We start from the raw sequence: 15,708 nt of genomic DNA on the forward strand, positions 1-15,708 counted from the left end.
GGGTATTACCAGAGACAAATGTTTTAATGATTCCTCCGTCTAATTCGTCTGTAAATTCTCCAAGGAGGGTTGAAATTTCCCAAGAGGGGGTCATTTTTGCCATTCGACACATAGATAATGGAGTCAAAAGTGTGATGCAGGACACATCTACCCAATTTTCCCATTTCACTATATAGTTTGAGACGAACTCAAGCTGTCATGAGAGAAGATAGAAAAATATTAGTGGAGACATCCTGTGGCTCAAACTCCTTGGCAGAATCCCAGTAAATCGCAGCCACCTCAGGCGTAGGGAGAAATTCATCTTTGATTTGAAAAAAAGAGATGATAAATAGAAAAGGCAATGAGTTCAAAAACAGCTTGGACTTGAAATGAAACTAAATTCACAGGTTCTTAAAATAAACTCAATGAATTAAAAAGCAACTACATATTTTAAGGTCATCAACTTATTTAACTCTGGCACCGTATGTACATATGTGAGTTACCCTTTTTTCAAGTTCATGAGCCATCTGAGGAAAAAAAATCCGACGTAAATGACAAGGAATAAAAGAACATGCTAAAAGATTTCACAAAATTTTAGGCACAAAAATAGCATCGTAACTCCTCTCCAAAACTGTTCAGGGTCAACTGTGCTACTTGACGACGCCTAAGGTTTTTAAAAATGTTTGCATCTCTCAACCTGACGCTATGTTTCTTTTCATACTGACGAATAAACTCTAATATTTCTATCACCTTCACACAATTTGCACGCCATCATCTAATTTCCTGCTTGCTCGCTTAGAAAGAGATCGATGCACGACTGGAAGAGGCAGGTAGAAGATGTCGGGAAATGATAAATTCATAAATCTTGAAAAAAGTAAAAAAATGTTGGTTACGACAAAAGATCTAAAAAATAATAACCTCTGAAAAGAATGTTGACACGTGTGATGCGGTAGCCTTTTTTTTTTTTTTTTTTTTTTTACTTCCTTGTATGAAGTAAAAAGGAAGTATTGTAATCGCGAAAAGTTTCAGGCAGCATATTTCAACACGAAACTATCCATTTTGACCGCTATCGAAAGCAACTTAATGATGTTTTTGCGTGACATCTGTAAGTAAAGACAGAATAAAAGACTCTTTTCCTCCAAAAAAAATTATAAAACTGTTTTAAAATGAATTCTGAAGCGAATTTTTCGTGGCGTCTGTACGAATGTATGTACATACGTGCGTACGTATCTCGCATAACTCAAAAGCAAGTAGCCTCAGAACGTTGAAATTTTGTATGTAGGACTGCTATAACATGCAGATGTGCACCTCGTATTTTGGCTGCAATCGGCCGCACCAAACGTATGTAAATATATTTATGTATGTATCCGCTCTGTTACCCGGCTCAGTGATCTCAGTTTCTTTACTCTTATATGTTTGTAAATTGTGCATTTTTTGTTTTAAAAATGATTGAATTATGTTGTTCGTATCTTCCGGTTAAGATTTTTATGCTTTTAGTAAATCTTCAAGCAATATTTGTACAATTATCAACAATTTAAAAGCTGTATAAGTGCGGTTAAGCCTTAAGTTTTAAATAACATGGCGGACATATTTGTTTACATTTGAAACAGCAAAATAGTAGATGTGTTGCCAATCTACGTTGTAGGTGATTGTGTATGGTGATTTGGAGACGACAAATGCGTGTGCAAAGTGGGTCGACCTCGAACCAAGACCTCGGACTTCTCCTTCTTTGACAACATGAAAGACGCAGTCAGGGGCCAACATGTTGAATCTTCTGCCGAATTGCATGCAATTGTCCATAGGTGGTGCGCCAACACCCCCACAGACTGGTTTACCAAGGCCCTTGGACCTCCCAGCCAAATGGCAGAAGTGGATTGACATGGGAGAGGATTATTTCTAACTTATGTACTATCAGATTTTTGTTAATAAATTGTATTCTGCTCTGCGGCAGCATTTGTGTCATTCATTTCTATTCTATACCTAAATAGTTCTATATATTTTCCAAGCTTTTTGTGATGATTTGCGAATTTCTTAGAGGGTAGACGCAATAGTTTTTCAATCACAGTAACACACAGATATGTTTTTAAAACAGTATTAAAAAAGAACGAATCCGTGGTCTGTTCGGTCTTCTTCAATGTTGCTATTGAAACTCCTTTCCAAGAATGAATTACCTCACTCTCGTAATACGAGCTACATCCATTGAAGAAACAACCCTAAAAAGTAACACAATTACATCAATAGTATTAGCATTTAAATGATAAATCACTAAACAGATTCAAAAAGAAAAATCCAAATGTTACTTTTTCATACCTGAAATTAACAGACAGTTTGTGTTTCTTTGCAGAAACCCGTCTGTAGATGTTCCGACGATTCTGTGCTCTCCGGCGCCATTCAAAGCATGCTGAATGTGGATACCTTCCGAAGCAGCAACAAAATCTAACCATCGGATAGAACCAGGTATGTTAATTTTTCGAGTTGATATAGCCGTGTGTGGGTATCATCGCAGAAGTGTCGAGTAGAATGTGCCCACTCCGATACGTTGCCATATCACCTAGCGACTTCAATTTAATAAGTCTGTAAACATGATTAGAATAGAAAGGAATAAAAAAATTACTTTCTGGAAGGGATCCACTCCTGCAATAGCCAGAAACTGAGCTTGAAATTCCAGGCAGTAGCAGCGAAGACTGTCCATATCCGATATATTAATGTATAAAAATATTATAAATACAAAACCTAAAGAAATAAAAAAATGAAGCAACTATTGGCAAATTTTAATTTTCTTATGAAGCGAAATTAATTTAATTTTTTGCGCTACATTTTAGTTGTCCTTCATGAAAGCGTTTTTATGGTATGTGAAAGAATTCGGAATAAAATATTTACAGAAATTCTTAGTTTTAAACTATATGGGGGAAAGCGGTACAAAATGCTACTCCCGAGCAAAAGATCATTACGGAACACGTGTAAGCAACCTCTGAAGCCGTTTTTTACAATCCGCTTATTGGCTACCATTGCCACAACTATCGCTGTCTTATCTATTACATTGTTTAGGATAATATATTTTCAAACGACACAAAAATTATCATAAAATGTAGACCTACTCCACAAGTTCTCATTTTTACAAGCATGAAACATTATCAAAGCGGAATATATAATTTCAGAATGATTAATATTAAAACTAAGAAATAATCTGTTTTGCTGACCTTGTGCTGAGATAAAATATTTTTAACTAATTTTTTATAATGACATTTAGAAGATTAAAAAATTATTTATTTATTATGATAATGTTACTTTTATTTCTCCTATTGTTCGATTTTCATAAATTTATCAAAGGATATTATTCGTTATTGTACTCATTAGGCTTCTATTCTTATTCTTGCGTTCAAAGTACAATAAACTCTGTCGGGACAACCACCTCTCAGAGATGACAACTCTGAAAGTGACCATTATTATAAGGCATAAATAAAACTAATATTGAATTCATCTCTCTAAGACGAGCCCACCATCTTGCGCGGTCATCTTAGAGAGAATTATAATTTTCTTTTCATACCTAATTTCTTCTGTAACAACCACGACCCTCTATTTCTCTCTCCTGTAGGTTATATTACGATCATAAGTGTATGTAGGTGGTCACTCAGAACTGTTTGGTACATAGCAACGTTTACAGTCCTATCTGGATATCACAGGGATATAAGGGGATCCATCAGAAACCTCTTCGCATAAGACCGGAGCCAGAATTGCCTTGTATTGAAGTGATCATCTGGAAAGAGAGTTCCTTAGCTTCGCGCATTTCGCAGAAACCAGATTATGCTGTCCTTCATATAACTGCCGATATAAAGATTCATTTATTCAGATAACGCACAAAATTCTGCAGGATCTAAATTTTGGCGAAACCCCAGCACGATACGGGCACGCTGCTGGGAGCTAGCAGTAGCACACGTGGGGGCATCGGCTCCTGTAAACAACAGTTTTCTCCCTGATGTTGCTTATAAACTCATTATTATTCCAGGCTATAATCTGTTGCTTCTTCTTTTGATATGTGAGAGTCTTGGTTGTTTACACCGAGTTCAGTCGTGTTATCAGTTTGAGGAAAAGCATATTTTTTTCTCCATTCGTTGGTAATCTGGCAGTAGACCATTTGTGCTGATATTTTCGAGAATCTTGCAGTTGCCCATCTGTAGCATATCGATTTCGCACCTGCGGGTTTTTCCAAAGTTTGGTATACTGCACACTGTACATGAAGAAATTATTTAGTTAACTTTATATATTTTATACTCAGCGCATATAAATAATCAGGACATTTTGGAAGGTATTTTCCTAGTTTAAAAATGGATGTAATGAAAAGTAAATTTCTTCCTTAAGTAATATCATCCAGAAACCCTTTCAGTTCTAGGATCAAAAATGTATATGATGATGCTTAGTTTTAAAACTAATAACATATTTTGGACAATGTGAACTCACTCAATGCTTACGATGAGAGCTATAGCATTGTTCACCATTAATGAGAAAATACTTATATGTTGTTTTGCTATTGATGTTGCTGTATCTATTGTGTAAAAGAAAAACTGATTTCTTTGTTTATTTTAACCATATTGTATTCTAAACCACAGTTTTTGCTTTACCTTATGTAAAGAGAGCGTAGTGCTAAGTACTCGTTCTTCCATTTGAAACATGACTATAAATAATACCTTACTGCACCACTAGAAAACTAATTAGAACATAGAATTTAAGTGACGAAATTAACATTAAACTTGTCGTTCTTATGAATTAAATACAAAAAATGGCAATCATTTTAGATTAAATGTAAACTACTATGCAGTATTAAGCATTATCAAAACGTAAATTTAATTATTTCTCTATTTTATATATTCTGCTCAGTTTCAACTAAATTGTTTCAAGCAAGTTGTATTTCTTCCTGCTTGAAGGTATGCAAATGTTAGAGCAGAGTTTCAAGAATTATAAGTAAAAAGCTATTGTATTAAAAGACGTTTAGAGTACAGCATTGTGTCTTAGTTACAGCAGCAAACTTTGAATATTTTACCATTTCTATTACCGGTCTAATTCAGGAAACGCACCCAATAAGCACACCTTGAATGAACTTTTTTCATATTATTTTTCTTTCGGTATTACCAAACTTGATATTCCTAGGTGACGGCACCATCCTTCAGAGGAAATACTTCTACGGAATACATTTTAAAAAAGATGTGAAGGAGTGCGTAGATTTGATGCTTGGAGAACTTTTAAGATTTAAATTTTAAACGATAAAACTATCTTATTATAATCCTAAACTGAAATAAAGTCATGTACAGAATTAAGAGAATTTGTAAATTATATTATTTTTACAAAACGTATTGCACTAAAGGTACTAATTATGCCGCCAAAGAATTATGCAAATATTAAGAGTCGCATATATAAGCGTACACGTTTGTGTCTGCAAAGCTGTGATTGCAGCCGGCATATTAAGCGCACTAGGGTTTTAGACGACTTGTGCGCTCGTACTTTTTCACGGAATTCGCCATGCCTCTCGCAAGAGTTGAGTAAATTTTATAAAGTATCAGGTAAAATGAGTAGCCACGGTCGTATGAATGACGCAATCAGATGAAGAATTGCCAGCAGATTGGAAGCAGGTGAATCACAAGCGCAGACAGCTACACAGCTAAACGTATTGCTCAGTGTCATCTGCAGTTTGTGGAAATAGTTTCAGAATACTGAATCTATATCGAGAAGATCTCGACAAGGTCGGCCAAGATCTACAACGACGAATAAGAATCGTTATTTGTTACTTTCAGCGCAGCGACACAAGACTGCCATAGCTTCACAGCTCTCACGTGAAACGTATGCTGCCACTGGAACCCAAATTTCATCGTCTACAACTGCACGAAGTCTTCATGAGATAGAGCTGTGTTCCAGAAGACCTGCTATTTGCGTCTCTGGCACTGAAGCACACAGAAGAGCGCGTTTAGCATGGTGCAGACGACATGAGCCATGGAACAGACTTCAGTGAAGTACCATGCTTTTCACAGATGAGTCGAAATTCAGTCTGGACATTGGTTTTCGGCTTGTCTGTATCTTAAAAGAGCCTGGAGCACGGTACTATCCCTTCCTCATCAGAGAAAAGGATCATTACGGTGGTGGGTGTGTAATGTGGTTTGACCAGGCCTGATGCTGGGCGGCCCTACATTCCTGCATGCGTTTGACAAAGGCTCCTTTACTGCTATGAGGTATGAACAAATCTTATAAGGTATTTTTCTCTTCCTTCCAGCATGCCTTCGTGGTGCAACGGTAGCATACTCGGCACGTATTCGAAATGTCCAGATTCGAGTTCCGGCGAGAGCATTGCACATTTTTCCTGTCTCCTTCTACAAAATAACCTAATGACACTACAGTCTTAGATCCATGTGTTCGACGTTTCAGGGACTCAGTTGGTCGTGGGTTCCTGACGTTTCAGGGACTCAGTTGGTCGTGGGTTCCTGTTAATGGATATCGTTCGTCCCCATAGGACTCAGCTAGTAACGGATTACCTGGAAAGGGAAGATATTCGCCACATAAATTGGTCAGCCAGATCTCCAGACCTTAACCTTATAGAGCATGTCTGAGACGCTCTTGAGAGTTGCGAAGGCAATTGCATCTCGCCATCACTCAGTGAGCCAACTCGGAATTTAAAACTTCCTTACTGCAGGAATGGAATTGACTGACACAAGGTCTCTTCAGCTGCCTCCTGTCTGGTATACCGTCACAATTCTCGACCTATATGCTTATGAGAGGGGCCATACCAATATGAGACTCATGCTCAGTTAGTTCGATATCACAGCGTGTATAATGGACATCCCTGCACTATGTAGTGAATGAAAAGAATTATATCCGAGATTACTGAAGATTAATGTAAAATGTAGATTGGCGGCTTAACCGTCAGTTTGCTAGCAACGACTAGGATGACTTCCTAACCCTGTAGTGCCATTAACTTAGTTTGGCGGAACAAGTTAAATAAAGTGACCATATCCCTACTTTATGAGCTTATCCTATATGAGCTTAGTCATTTTATATATCATGTGTATATGAAATGACTTTTAAATGGTACATCCCTTTCTCTGTTACAAATGTATACTAATACCAAATTTCATTAAAAATCTGTCATTAGTTTTTCAGAAATTTGACAAGTTGTGAAAATTTTCTTCATTTTGCTTATGAAGATAGTTGACTTGTCTCCAGAATTCCAATCAAAATTCAGTTTTAGGAAAGGTGAACTATCGCTCTCCTAAAATTAGTTTCTAGGAAAGATTAAATAAACGAACATGCCGAACGATAATGCATGTCAGATGCTTGCAAATCTTTATTTCAAAACTTAAAATCTTTCTGTAGCGTACTAAATACATCCTAAACATTAATAAATGTCAACTTTCCTATGGTTTTTACCAATTAATCTCGAACATCACAGAAAAGGGACGACAATGCTTATTATGTAGCATCGATATCATCTAACCACTGAGCTCCGTGTTTCAGACTTTCATACTCGAACACGCGTTATATTATTCATTTTCAGCTTAAAGAGTATGTTATATTATTGAAATGTTAATAGTAAGGACCTTACTTTGATTAAATTCAGACTCAGCACCGTCCAGCCTGAGGAGTACTGCTACTTGAGCTACTGAAATCTGCAGTAAACACGAGAAAATTCTGTTTAAAGTGACCATATCCCTGCATCTGTGATCACTCAAGTTAATCTTTGATATTTATCATAATAACGTCGGGCTACAATTAATTAGAACTCGTATGGACTAGCAAACTATTTGAATTCCCTAAACTATCCTGTTAAGCATTCCGGTAATTATTGTGTATTCAAACGGAATACTGTCAATGAAAGATGATGACTTGACTGACTACAGTATGCAAGTATATCAAACATTATTTAAAAATTTATCCATTCGAGTTTATTGCATATTTCGTTTTAGTAGCTTTTCAACGTTGTTCTACAAGACATGATATTTCTGGTAATCTTCTGTTTCTCCACCTTTAAGTTTGAGTGTTCTCAAAATTTTTAATTGGTAGTGTTGGTAGTGTATCTTTCTTTCGTAGCAAGTCTGGATATCCTCATTGATTCCAAAACATTCGAGAAATGTCTCTTCATCGCATTTCTTCATTGTCACCCTTGTCTTCTTGCACATCTTGAGAATTTACAGCATGGCGTCTAAGAGAGAAATCAACTTAACAATTTCCTGAGAACAAACTGCATCAGTGGTATCAATTTCATTACCAGCAATTTGAGCCACTTCGTTCCTGTAATGACTTTTGAATGCTTTTATAACACTCTAATTCACTGTCTAAAGAATGGAAGTGTATTAGGAGGAAGGAAAACTAATTTTATGTTCTTCATGAGCAAAGAGCTGGATGGGCAGCGCAGTTATCTAAAAAGAGCGCCATCTTTTCTTGCTGAAGATCTTTATCCCACTTCGTAAGAAAATTCCAGAAAATAGTGTTTGCCATCCAAGCATTTTTATCGTTATAATAAGTCACAAGAAAATGTTTGACGCCCTTCAGACAATGAGAGATTTTGCTCGCACTGATGACTAATGTAGTCTTTTTAACTATTCAGTCCATATTACACGTTAATATCACAGTAGCATGTTGTTTCATTTTTTAACAGCCTGCTGATGATTCACTTTTAAACATTAAAGTGTGTTGAGATAGGGCTGGATAATATAGAGCAGTCTCATGAGTGTTAAAAATTTGATCAAATTCTTTTTTATCCAATTATTGGCTTCAGTAGAGTCTGCATCTTGCATTTCTCTACGTAATTTTCTGAAAGCAATATTGTTTTCTTCTTTCCATCTTGTGAGCCATCGAACGGCTAGGATAAACTCCTCTCCCAACATTTGGGAGAATTTTGTTGCCTTTTGATACAGGATTTCTGGCGACATCGTGACGTTCTTGTTCCTGGCATTTCGAAACAACGCCAAGAAGGCAGTCTTTACATCAGTACACTTTCCTCTTCGCTTCCGCGAGAAATTTGCACTTGCCATCAAGTTTATCCAAAACAGCCTCCCTTTTTAGTAGTATAAAAATGGGGGTTCTGCATCAGGTGGGTCAGTGGGTCAAAGGGCGTGGTCAATGACATCACAGAGGGCGGGGCCAAAGGCAACGTCATCACACTAGGAGGCGTGGTTTCGAGTGGAGTTGAGGTGTTCGTAGACTGCTGGTTGAGTTGTAGACCTCCTGCTTTTCATTTAAAGTTAGTTTTTTTATATTGGCAACGGGAAATATTTTCTGCATCTTAATTTTGATGATATAGCGATGCTGCCCTCTCTTGACGAAAAAGTGAATTATATGTTTTAGAAATATATTTTTTAAGTCTGGTGTTAAAATTATTCAATGCGCGACTCTGAAAACAATGTAAAAGAAACAAATATAAAAAAGGCTTTCCTTTAATGATAGTTCATCATGTCATGAAAATGAAATTACAAGATAATTTGTTTTTATTACTCAAATTTATTCTGATACTTTTATCCTTTCTAGTTTTAAATGAAACTTTAACTTATTTCTTAGGTTTTCTGTTCATAATAACATATTCATTTACTGTCATATTTATTTAATACTTAACACGTTTCTAATTTGTAATATTTATTTAATTTCCACATACTATTTTTTTTTCATATCTTTCCTAAATTTCAGCATACCCTGATTTTTAACTTATATGTTATATTTCACAAACGTTCCCGCACATGCTGTTTATTTGTTACATTACTTAATTTTAGATGCAATTTAACACTTTTTTTAACGTTATAATGTTCAATATATTCTGAATTTTAACTTCATTTACTTTTTTTAAACCACTCTAGTATTCTATACACACTTTAACTTAGTGGTATGAAATTGTATTTAAAAAGAAACGTATATTTTTCGTGATCTTAGTTCTTTTACTAAATTTTCTACAGAATTTCTAAATTCTTTCACGTGTTTAACAATATCTTCCTTACATTACCGAATATTTTTTAAAAAAACTTAAGTTTATAACTGTTAATTTCTTTTCTTACGTTCATGATTTCCCTTCTGTGTTTATATTTCTTAATTCTAGCATAACTTATTTATTATAATGTTTTTATTTCTGTCTCATCACTCGTAATTCCAACATTTTATCCCTTTTTATTCATTTTAACGATATGGATTGTTTTCATTTACTCCATATTCAAATATTTCCTTACATTTTTTATAATACTTGTTTTATTCCTCGATCATAATAGATCATCTACAGGTTTTACTCAGAAATTTCCATTCACAACTTTACAGTTTAATACCATTTATATCTAAATGTATTTCTTTCTCATATAGTTTTATGGTCTTCAAAGTTTCTAACATCATATTTAGTTTTAAATCCCGATTACCTTTAAGTGTGTTGATAATTTTCGTTTCTAATTTTACAACCACGTTCAGTGTTTCATCCACACATACCAAAATATTTCTTGCATTTTCTGATATTTAGTCTATGTCATATTTCAGTACTTCAAATGAATTTACACTGCTCACACTATTATTTTTTCATGTTTTAGAGACACTAACTATACTAATTTTACTATTTTTCCTGCACTAATTGCATCTATGTCAGCACTCATGCTAAACTAGCAATTGGTTTGCATCACATGCATAAAGAAATTCTTAAAACCAACTTTTTCAATATCGTACTCAAATTACTGTTTTCCAGATGGGAATTACCAGTATTCTTTGGTTTTACTCTGTTACATCTTTTTAAATTTTAACATCTTACTTTTAATTCTAACATACATCTTTTAAACAGTTTTTTCTTTTAATGATAGCCTTACCTTATTTGTTCAAATTAATTCTTTCATTCACCGTCTTTACTACCTTTCAGTACCTTCATAATTTATTATGCAAACGCAATGTCTTTCACTGACATTCTGTTTAATAATACCACAAGTTTCCTTAATTGACAAAAAGCGAATTATTTCTCATTTCAAAATAGAACTACTATATTTTTGCACAAACATTACCTTTATCCATTCAAGCCACCCCTTAACCTGTAACTGACGTAGCGATAGGAAAGGAGATTCTTATCATATGCTCTTTCGATATTTGAGGTTTCTAGAAATTCTTTGACAAGTATATCAATACTATCAGAAAACATACTTAACACTTTTACCCAGTTTAAAGGCAACATACTGTTATAAGAATGGTTTTAGTTAAATTTATAACACAAATAAACGCATTTTGTGCTAAATAGGCATAAACATTTAGAGTCAGAATATTTCTTTTTAATCCGATGTAAGACTTGAATTTCATTCATGATACGGATTGTCTCTTGATTTTCTTTTTGTTTACTTTACACTAATAGAAAATTTTTATTTTACAAGTTCAGCTTTTAATGAAAAAGAAATAAAAACTACGATACACCTGCTGTGTTTAAGAAAAGGAACTTTGATATATTTCTGGAAATGTAAATGCTTTTAGAGTTTTCTTTCAGTAACGTTGATTTTCATTACTTTACTAACTTCAATAATTCTCTTATTAGCTAATATGAATGAAAGAAGATTGTCAAAAATGTGACACAGTATAATTCTTACGAACATATGTACCTTTACCAGCATACAGATATTACCGATTGAAATGAAGAAAGATACAGATATTTTACTCCAATCTACATTAAATTAAAAAAAATATTTAAACTTTCATACATTCCAAAGAATAAACGAAAACTCAATAGATATTGTCATGTTTGTATATATGAGATAAAAGTTTTATGAATGGTATCTAAAGTAATGCTTAGAACTTCATAAAAGCGAACATTCACTATGTTAATACACATATCATCAGTTATTTACATTAATCAATGTAATATTAATCATTACATGTACTATATGCATATATATTTAAAGTTTAATTATCTTACAATTGAATAATTAACTATTGAGAGAAAGAGGTTCATATCTTACACTATTTAATTCACATGGAACAAATTTTTCCATCAACCACATTGAACCACGTTTATTAAATTCGCCAAAGCTCTTTTATTTCTGCATTTTCACACTCACGACGCATTTTAAATGTAACTATTGATTACCATTTCAAACACCGATATCATAACTCAGTGTAAAACTACATCATAACTCATTTTTTCCCTACTAACTACAATTTTATATATTCAAGAAGTACATCTAAGACATGATCATTTTCTATGTTCTAGCAAATCGATTCAATTGCGAACATACTATTAAGACTTGCGATTTTAGAAGACTTGCATGTATTAACGATGTCAACGTTTCTTCGTTTTTGTAAGATTCGTATCAAACCATGTCGCATTCGAATGTGGTGTAAGAGATCACGTTTTCTTTTAAACACTTGTAAACAATGGATGCAATTTATAAAAAGAGAAGTATCATGCTGTTTCAAAACATCATCATCAGCATATTTCTGTTTCTTTTGACACCAGCAAAATTAAAAAAAAAAAAAAAAAAAAAAGGTTCGTGAGATTTTTTTCAAATTCTGTTTTACTTGAAAAAAATGTCCGAACATTCAATACGATGTAAAGTTTCATATTGTTTTAAATTCTTATGCTCACTAAATATTTTTTATCACGATTTACTCTTAAAAGTAACTTTATAAGTTTTCATATCCTTTTTACATGAAAAGAACTTGTGATTATTCACTACAAAATTCTAAGACGAGAAGCTTCGCGACTTTTCAAACTACAAACTTAAATTTCTTAGGACATACACTACATCTGATGTTTCTTTCATGAGATTTCAAATATCTCTTCAGATTACTCGTATTCAAGAAACCTTACAAATATATCACATAAGTTCAGCGAATAATCGCTTCATAAACTCTTAAATTTTCAACACGAGTGAATCACTTGAAGCATATACTGCACTGTAAACATACAATACTTAAAAAAATTGTTATAAAAAATAAAAATACATTCATTTCACCAAGAAGCTTTTCTATTTAAATACATTTATTTATTTCCAAAAAAACAAGTTTCTGTATTATACATAAAATATACTTAGAATTTTCTTTCATTAGTTAATATCAAATTAACAACAATATCCATTTACTGATATTTGATATACATGTTTGCTTTAAAATTAAAACTAAAATTTCAATATATTTCTATTAAAAAAAACATTATGAAAAAAAATACTCATAACATCAACCAAAGACAGAAATTTAAATAGAATAGCTGTACTTATATTAGTGCATTTTTATAATCTTCATAACATTTCGATTCAAAAAACCTATTACAAAATAAATGAAACATTTTTTTCTGCCTTAAAGAATCTCTTATATTTTTTAAATTAATACATAAAAATATATCTTCACCAATATATTTAATTCTGTCCTCAACACTTATTATAATGCAATCATGTCTTGTTTGTGAAGGATGATTTACAATGCAACCTTCGCATTTATATAGCTTTTTTATCACTGAATTTAATTCAGTTTTGACAGAGTTTATGAGTTCTTTAAAAAGTTCATCATCATCACTTACCATATCCGAACAATTGTTTTTACATTTAATTTGCAACGGTAAAATAATTTCAAAAATACTTTTATATAAAGTATTAGATACATCAGGAATAATTTCTTTCAATTTTTTTAAAATATCACAGTTTACTTTTAGGTATGTAGGTTTTAGTTTAAAAGAATTTTCATCTTGTTTAAAAACTTCTTGAAAAATACACTTACCTACTTTGTTGAAAACTACCAACTCATTATTGCAAATGATGCTGGCACTCATATAGATAAGATTAAATTCATACATTTTTGAGGAAAATTCTTGCCATGTTGCAGGAGTTATAACAACACAGCGTGTAGTAGGGTATAATATTTTATTTTGTTCCACACATTCACGTAGATGAATGTTCATTCTGTTTTCAAACTGATTTATGGACACAAAATATCCCCAACCAAGAGTCCACTGTGCAATCAACTTCGAACTTTCTTTTTTCTGTTCTCGATTATTCGGCATGAAGATATTTTCAGAAACAGACTTCATATAGTGGGCAAACCAGTCATCCTCTGGAAGTTCATCCTCATTATCTTCCAAGCGTCGTTTTTTAATTTTCGAAATTTTTATGTTTCGGAATGTGATACTAATTCTAGGATCTTTAACGTCAGGTTGAGAGGGTATTCCGTGCATCCAAAATTGATTCGTTGGGTGTTTCATTACAAGGAGAGTTCCATGAGTTACGTCCACGCTTCGAGATGTGAAATTTCGCCTGGGAAATACCATTTGACGTTTTGCACCTAAACTGATGATAGGTATATCACTTTCAGGTTCGAGACAAGTTTCATTGTCTTTATGCGTTGAAATTTTCGCCACTCCGTCAGGATAATAGTTCAATAAAGCAAAATTATATTTTTTGCCAGTTATCGTTTCAACATAATCTTTTACATTTAGAAGAGTTTGAGTCCATGGTTCTGCACAAATGCTCGTTCCAGAGAATTCGTAACTAAGTCCTTCATCACCAAAACCGAGTACTTTTCTTCGTGGAACATACTGAGTCCCATTAATTTCAAAACTAATATTTTTAAAATCATAATTTGATAGTTCATCTAGCAAAATATCAGCTTCATTTCGTGAATAAAATTCTTCGTATAATTCCACATTTAACTCTGTATCACATATATTCCTCATATTCGCTTTTGAATCTAACGACAATTCTGAATGATATAGAAATACGTAGCATTCTTAAATAGCAAAAATTATCTAAAACATACATTAACGAAATGATTTCATCAACACTTATCGTAATACATTCTTGTCATGTCTTGTTTGTGAAGCCAGTCTTTCCGGCGTCATATGTGTAAAAATAATCATGATAGGATAGTGGGAAAGAGTTATAGTGTCCTAATGTTGTTATTCTGAACCTCGATATTACATATATGCATAAGGAGAATCTTAAAAGCATCATCCACTTATCATGATAGAGTAATGGAAAATTTCTAAAACTCTGATAATCATACGCGAAAGAATGTATTATCTTAAGGTTGTTGTTGCTATTCCAAATTTGACAGTACATACAGAAGTGAAGGAAGATCCTTGATAAGCGCTGTAGACTTCACGTTATCATGATAACGTGCAGCACTCATTAAGGGTCTTCCTTCACTTCTGTATGTACTGTCAAACTTGGAATAGCAACAACAACCTTAAGATAATACATTCTTTCGCGTATGATTATCAGAGTTTTAGAAATTTTCCATTACTCTATCATGATAAGTGGATGATGCTTTTAAGATTCTCCTTATGCATATATGTAATATCGAGGTTCAGACTAACAACATTAGGACACTATAACTCTTTCCCACTATCCTATCATGATTATTTTTACACATATGACGCCGGAAAGACTGGCTTCACAAACAAGACATGACAAGAATGTATTACGAAAAGTGTTGATGAAATCATTTCGTTAATGTATGTTTTAGATAATTTTTGCTATTTAAGAATGCTACGTATTTCTATATCATTCAGAATTGTCGTTAGATTCAAAAGCGAATATGAGGAATATATGTGATACAGAGTTAAATGTGGAATTATACGAAGAATTTTATTCACGAAATGAAGCTGATATTTTGCTAGATGAACTATCAAATTATGATTTTAAAAATATTAGTTTTGAAATTATGGGACTCAGTATGTTCCACGAAGAAAAGTACTCGGTTTTGGTGATGAAGTACTTAGTTACGAATTCTCTGGAACGAGCATTTGTGCAGAACCATGGA

General features: G+C 33.3%; 1 long non-coding RNA gene across 9 annotated transcripts in view; it reads left to right on the forward strand.

Annotated features, from left to right (window-relative positions):
- LOC118198225 (uncharacterized) overlaps nt 1-15,708 on the forward strand; it is a 421,825-nt gene that overhangs the window by 349,627 nt on the left and 56,490 nt on the right. For 8 of the 9 annotated variants that reach the window (XR_015041881.1, XR_015041882.1, XR_015041883.1 and 5 more), the window contains one exon: nt 2,324-2,436. The exons of the other annotated variant lie outside the window; for it this stretch is intronic. This is a non-coding gene — a long non-coding RNA (uncharacterized LOC118198225). The remainder of the gene's footprint in view (nt 1-2,323; nt 2,437-15,708) is intronic. 9 annotated transcript variants of the gene reach the window in all.

The sequence above is a fragment of the Stegodyphus dumicola genome, chromosome 7, assembly GCF_044657685.1.
Source record: "Stegodyphus dumicola isolate Sdum_Otavi_A_Nest chromosome 7, ASM4465768v1".
In the NCBI taxonomy this organism is placed as follows: domain Eukaryota; kingdom Metazoa; phylum Arthropoda; class Arachnida; order Araneae; family Eresidae; genus Stegodyphus; species Stegodyphus dumicola.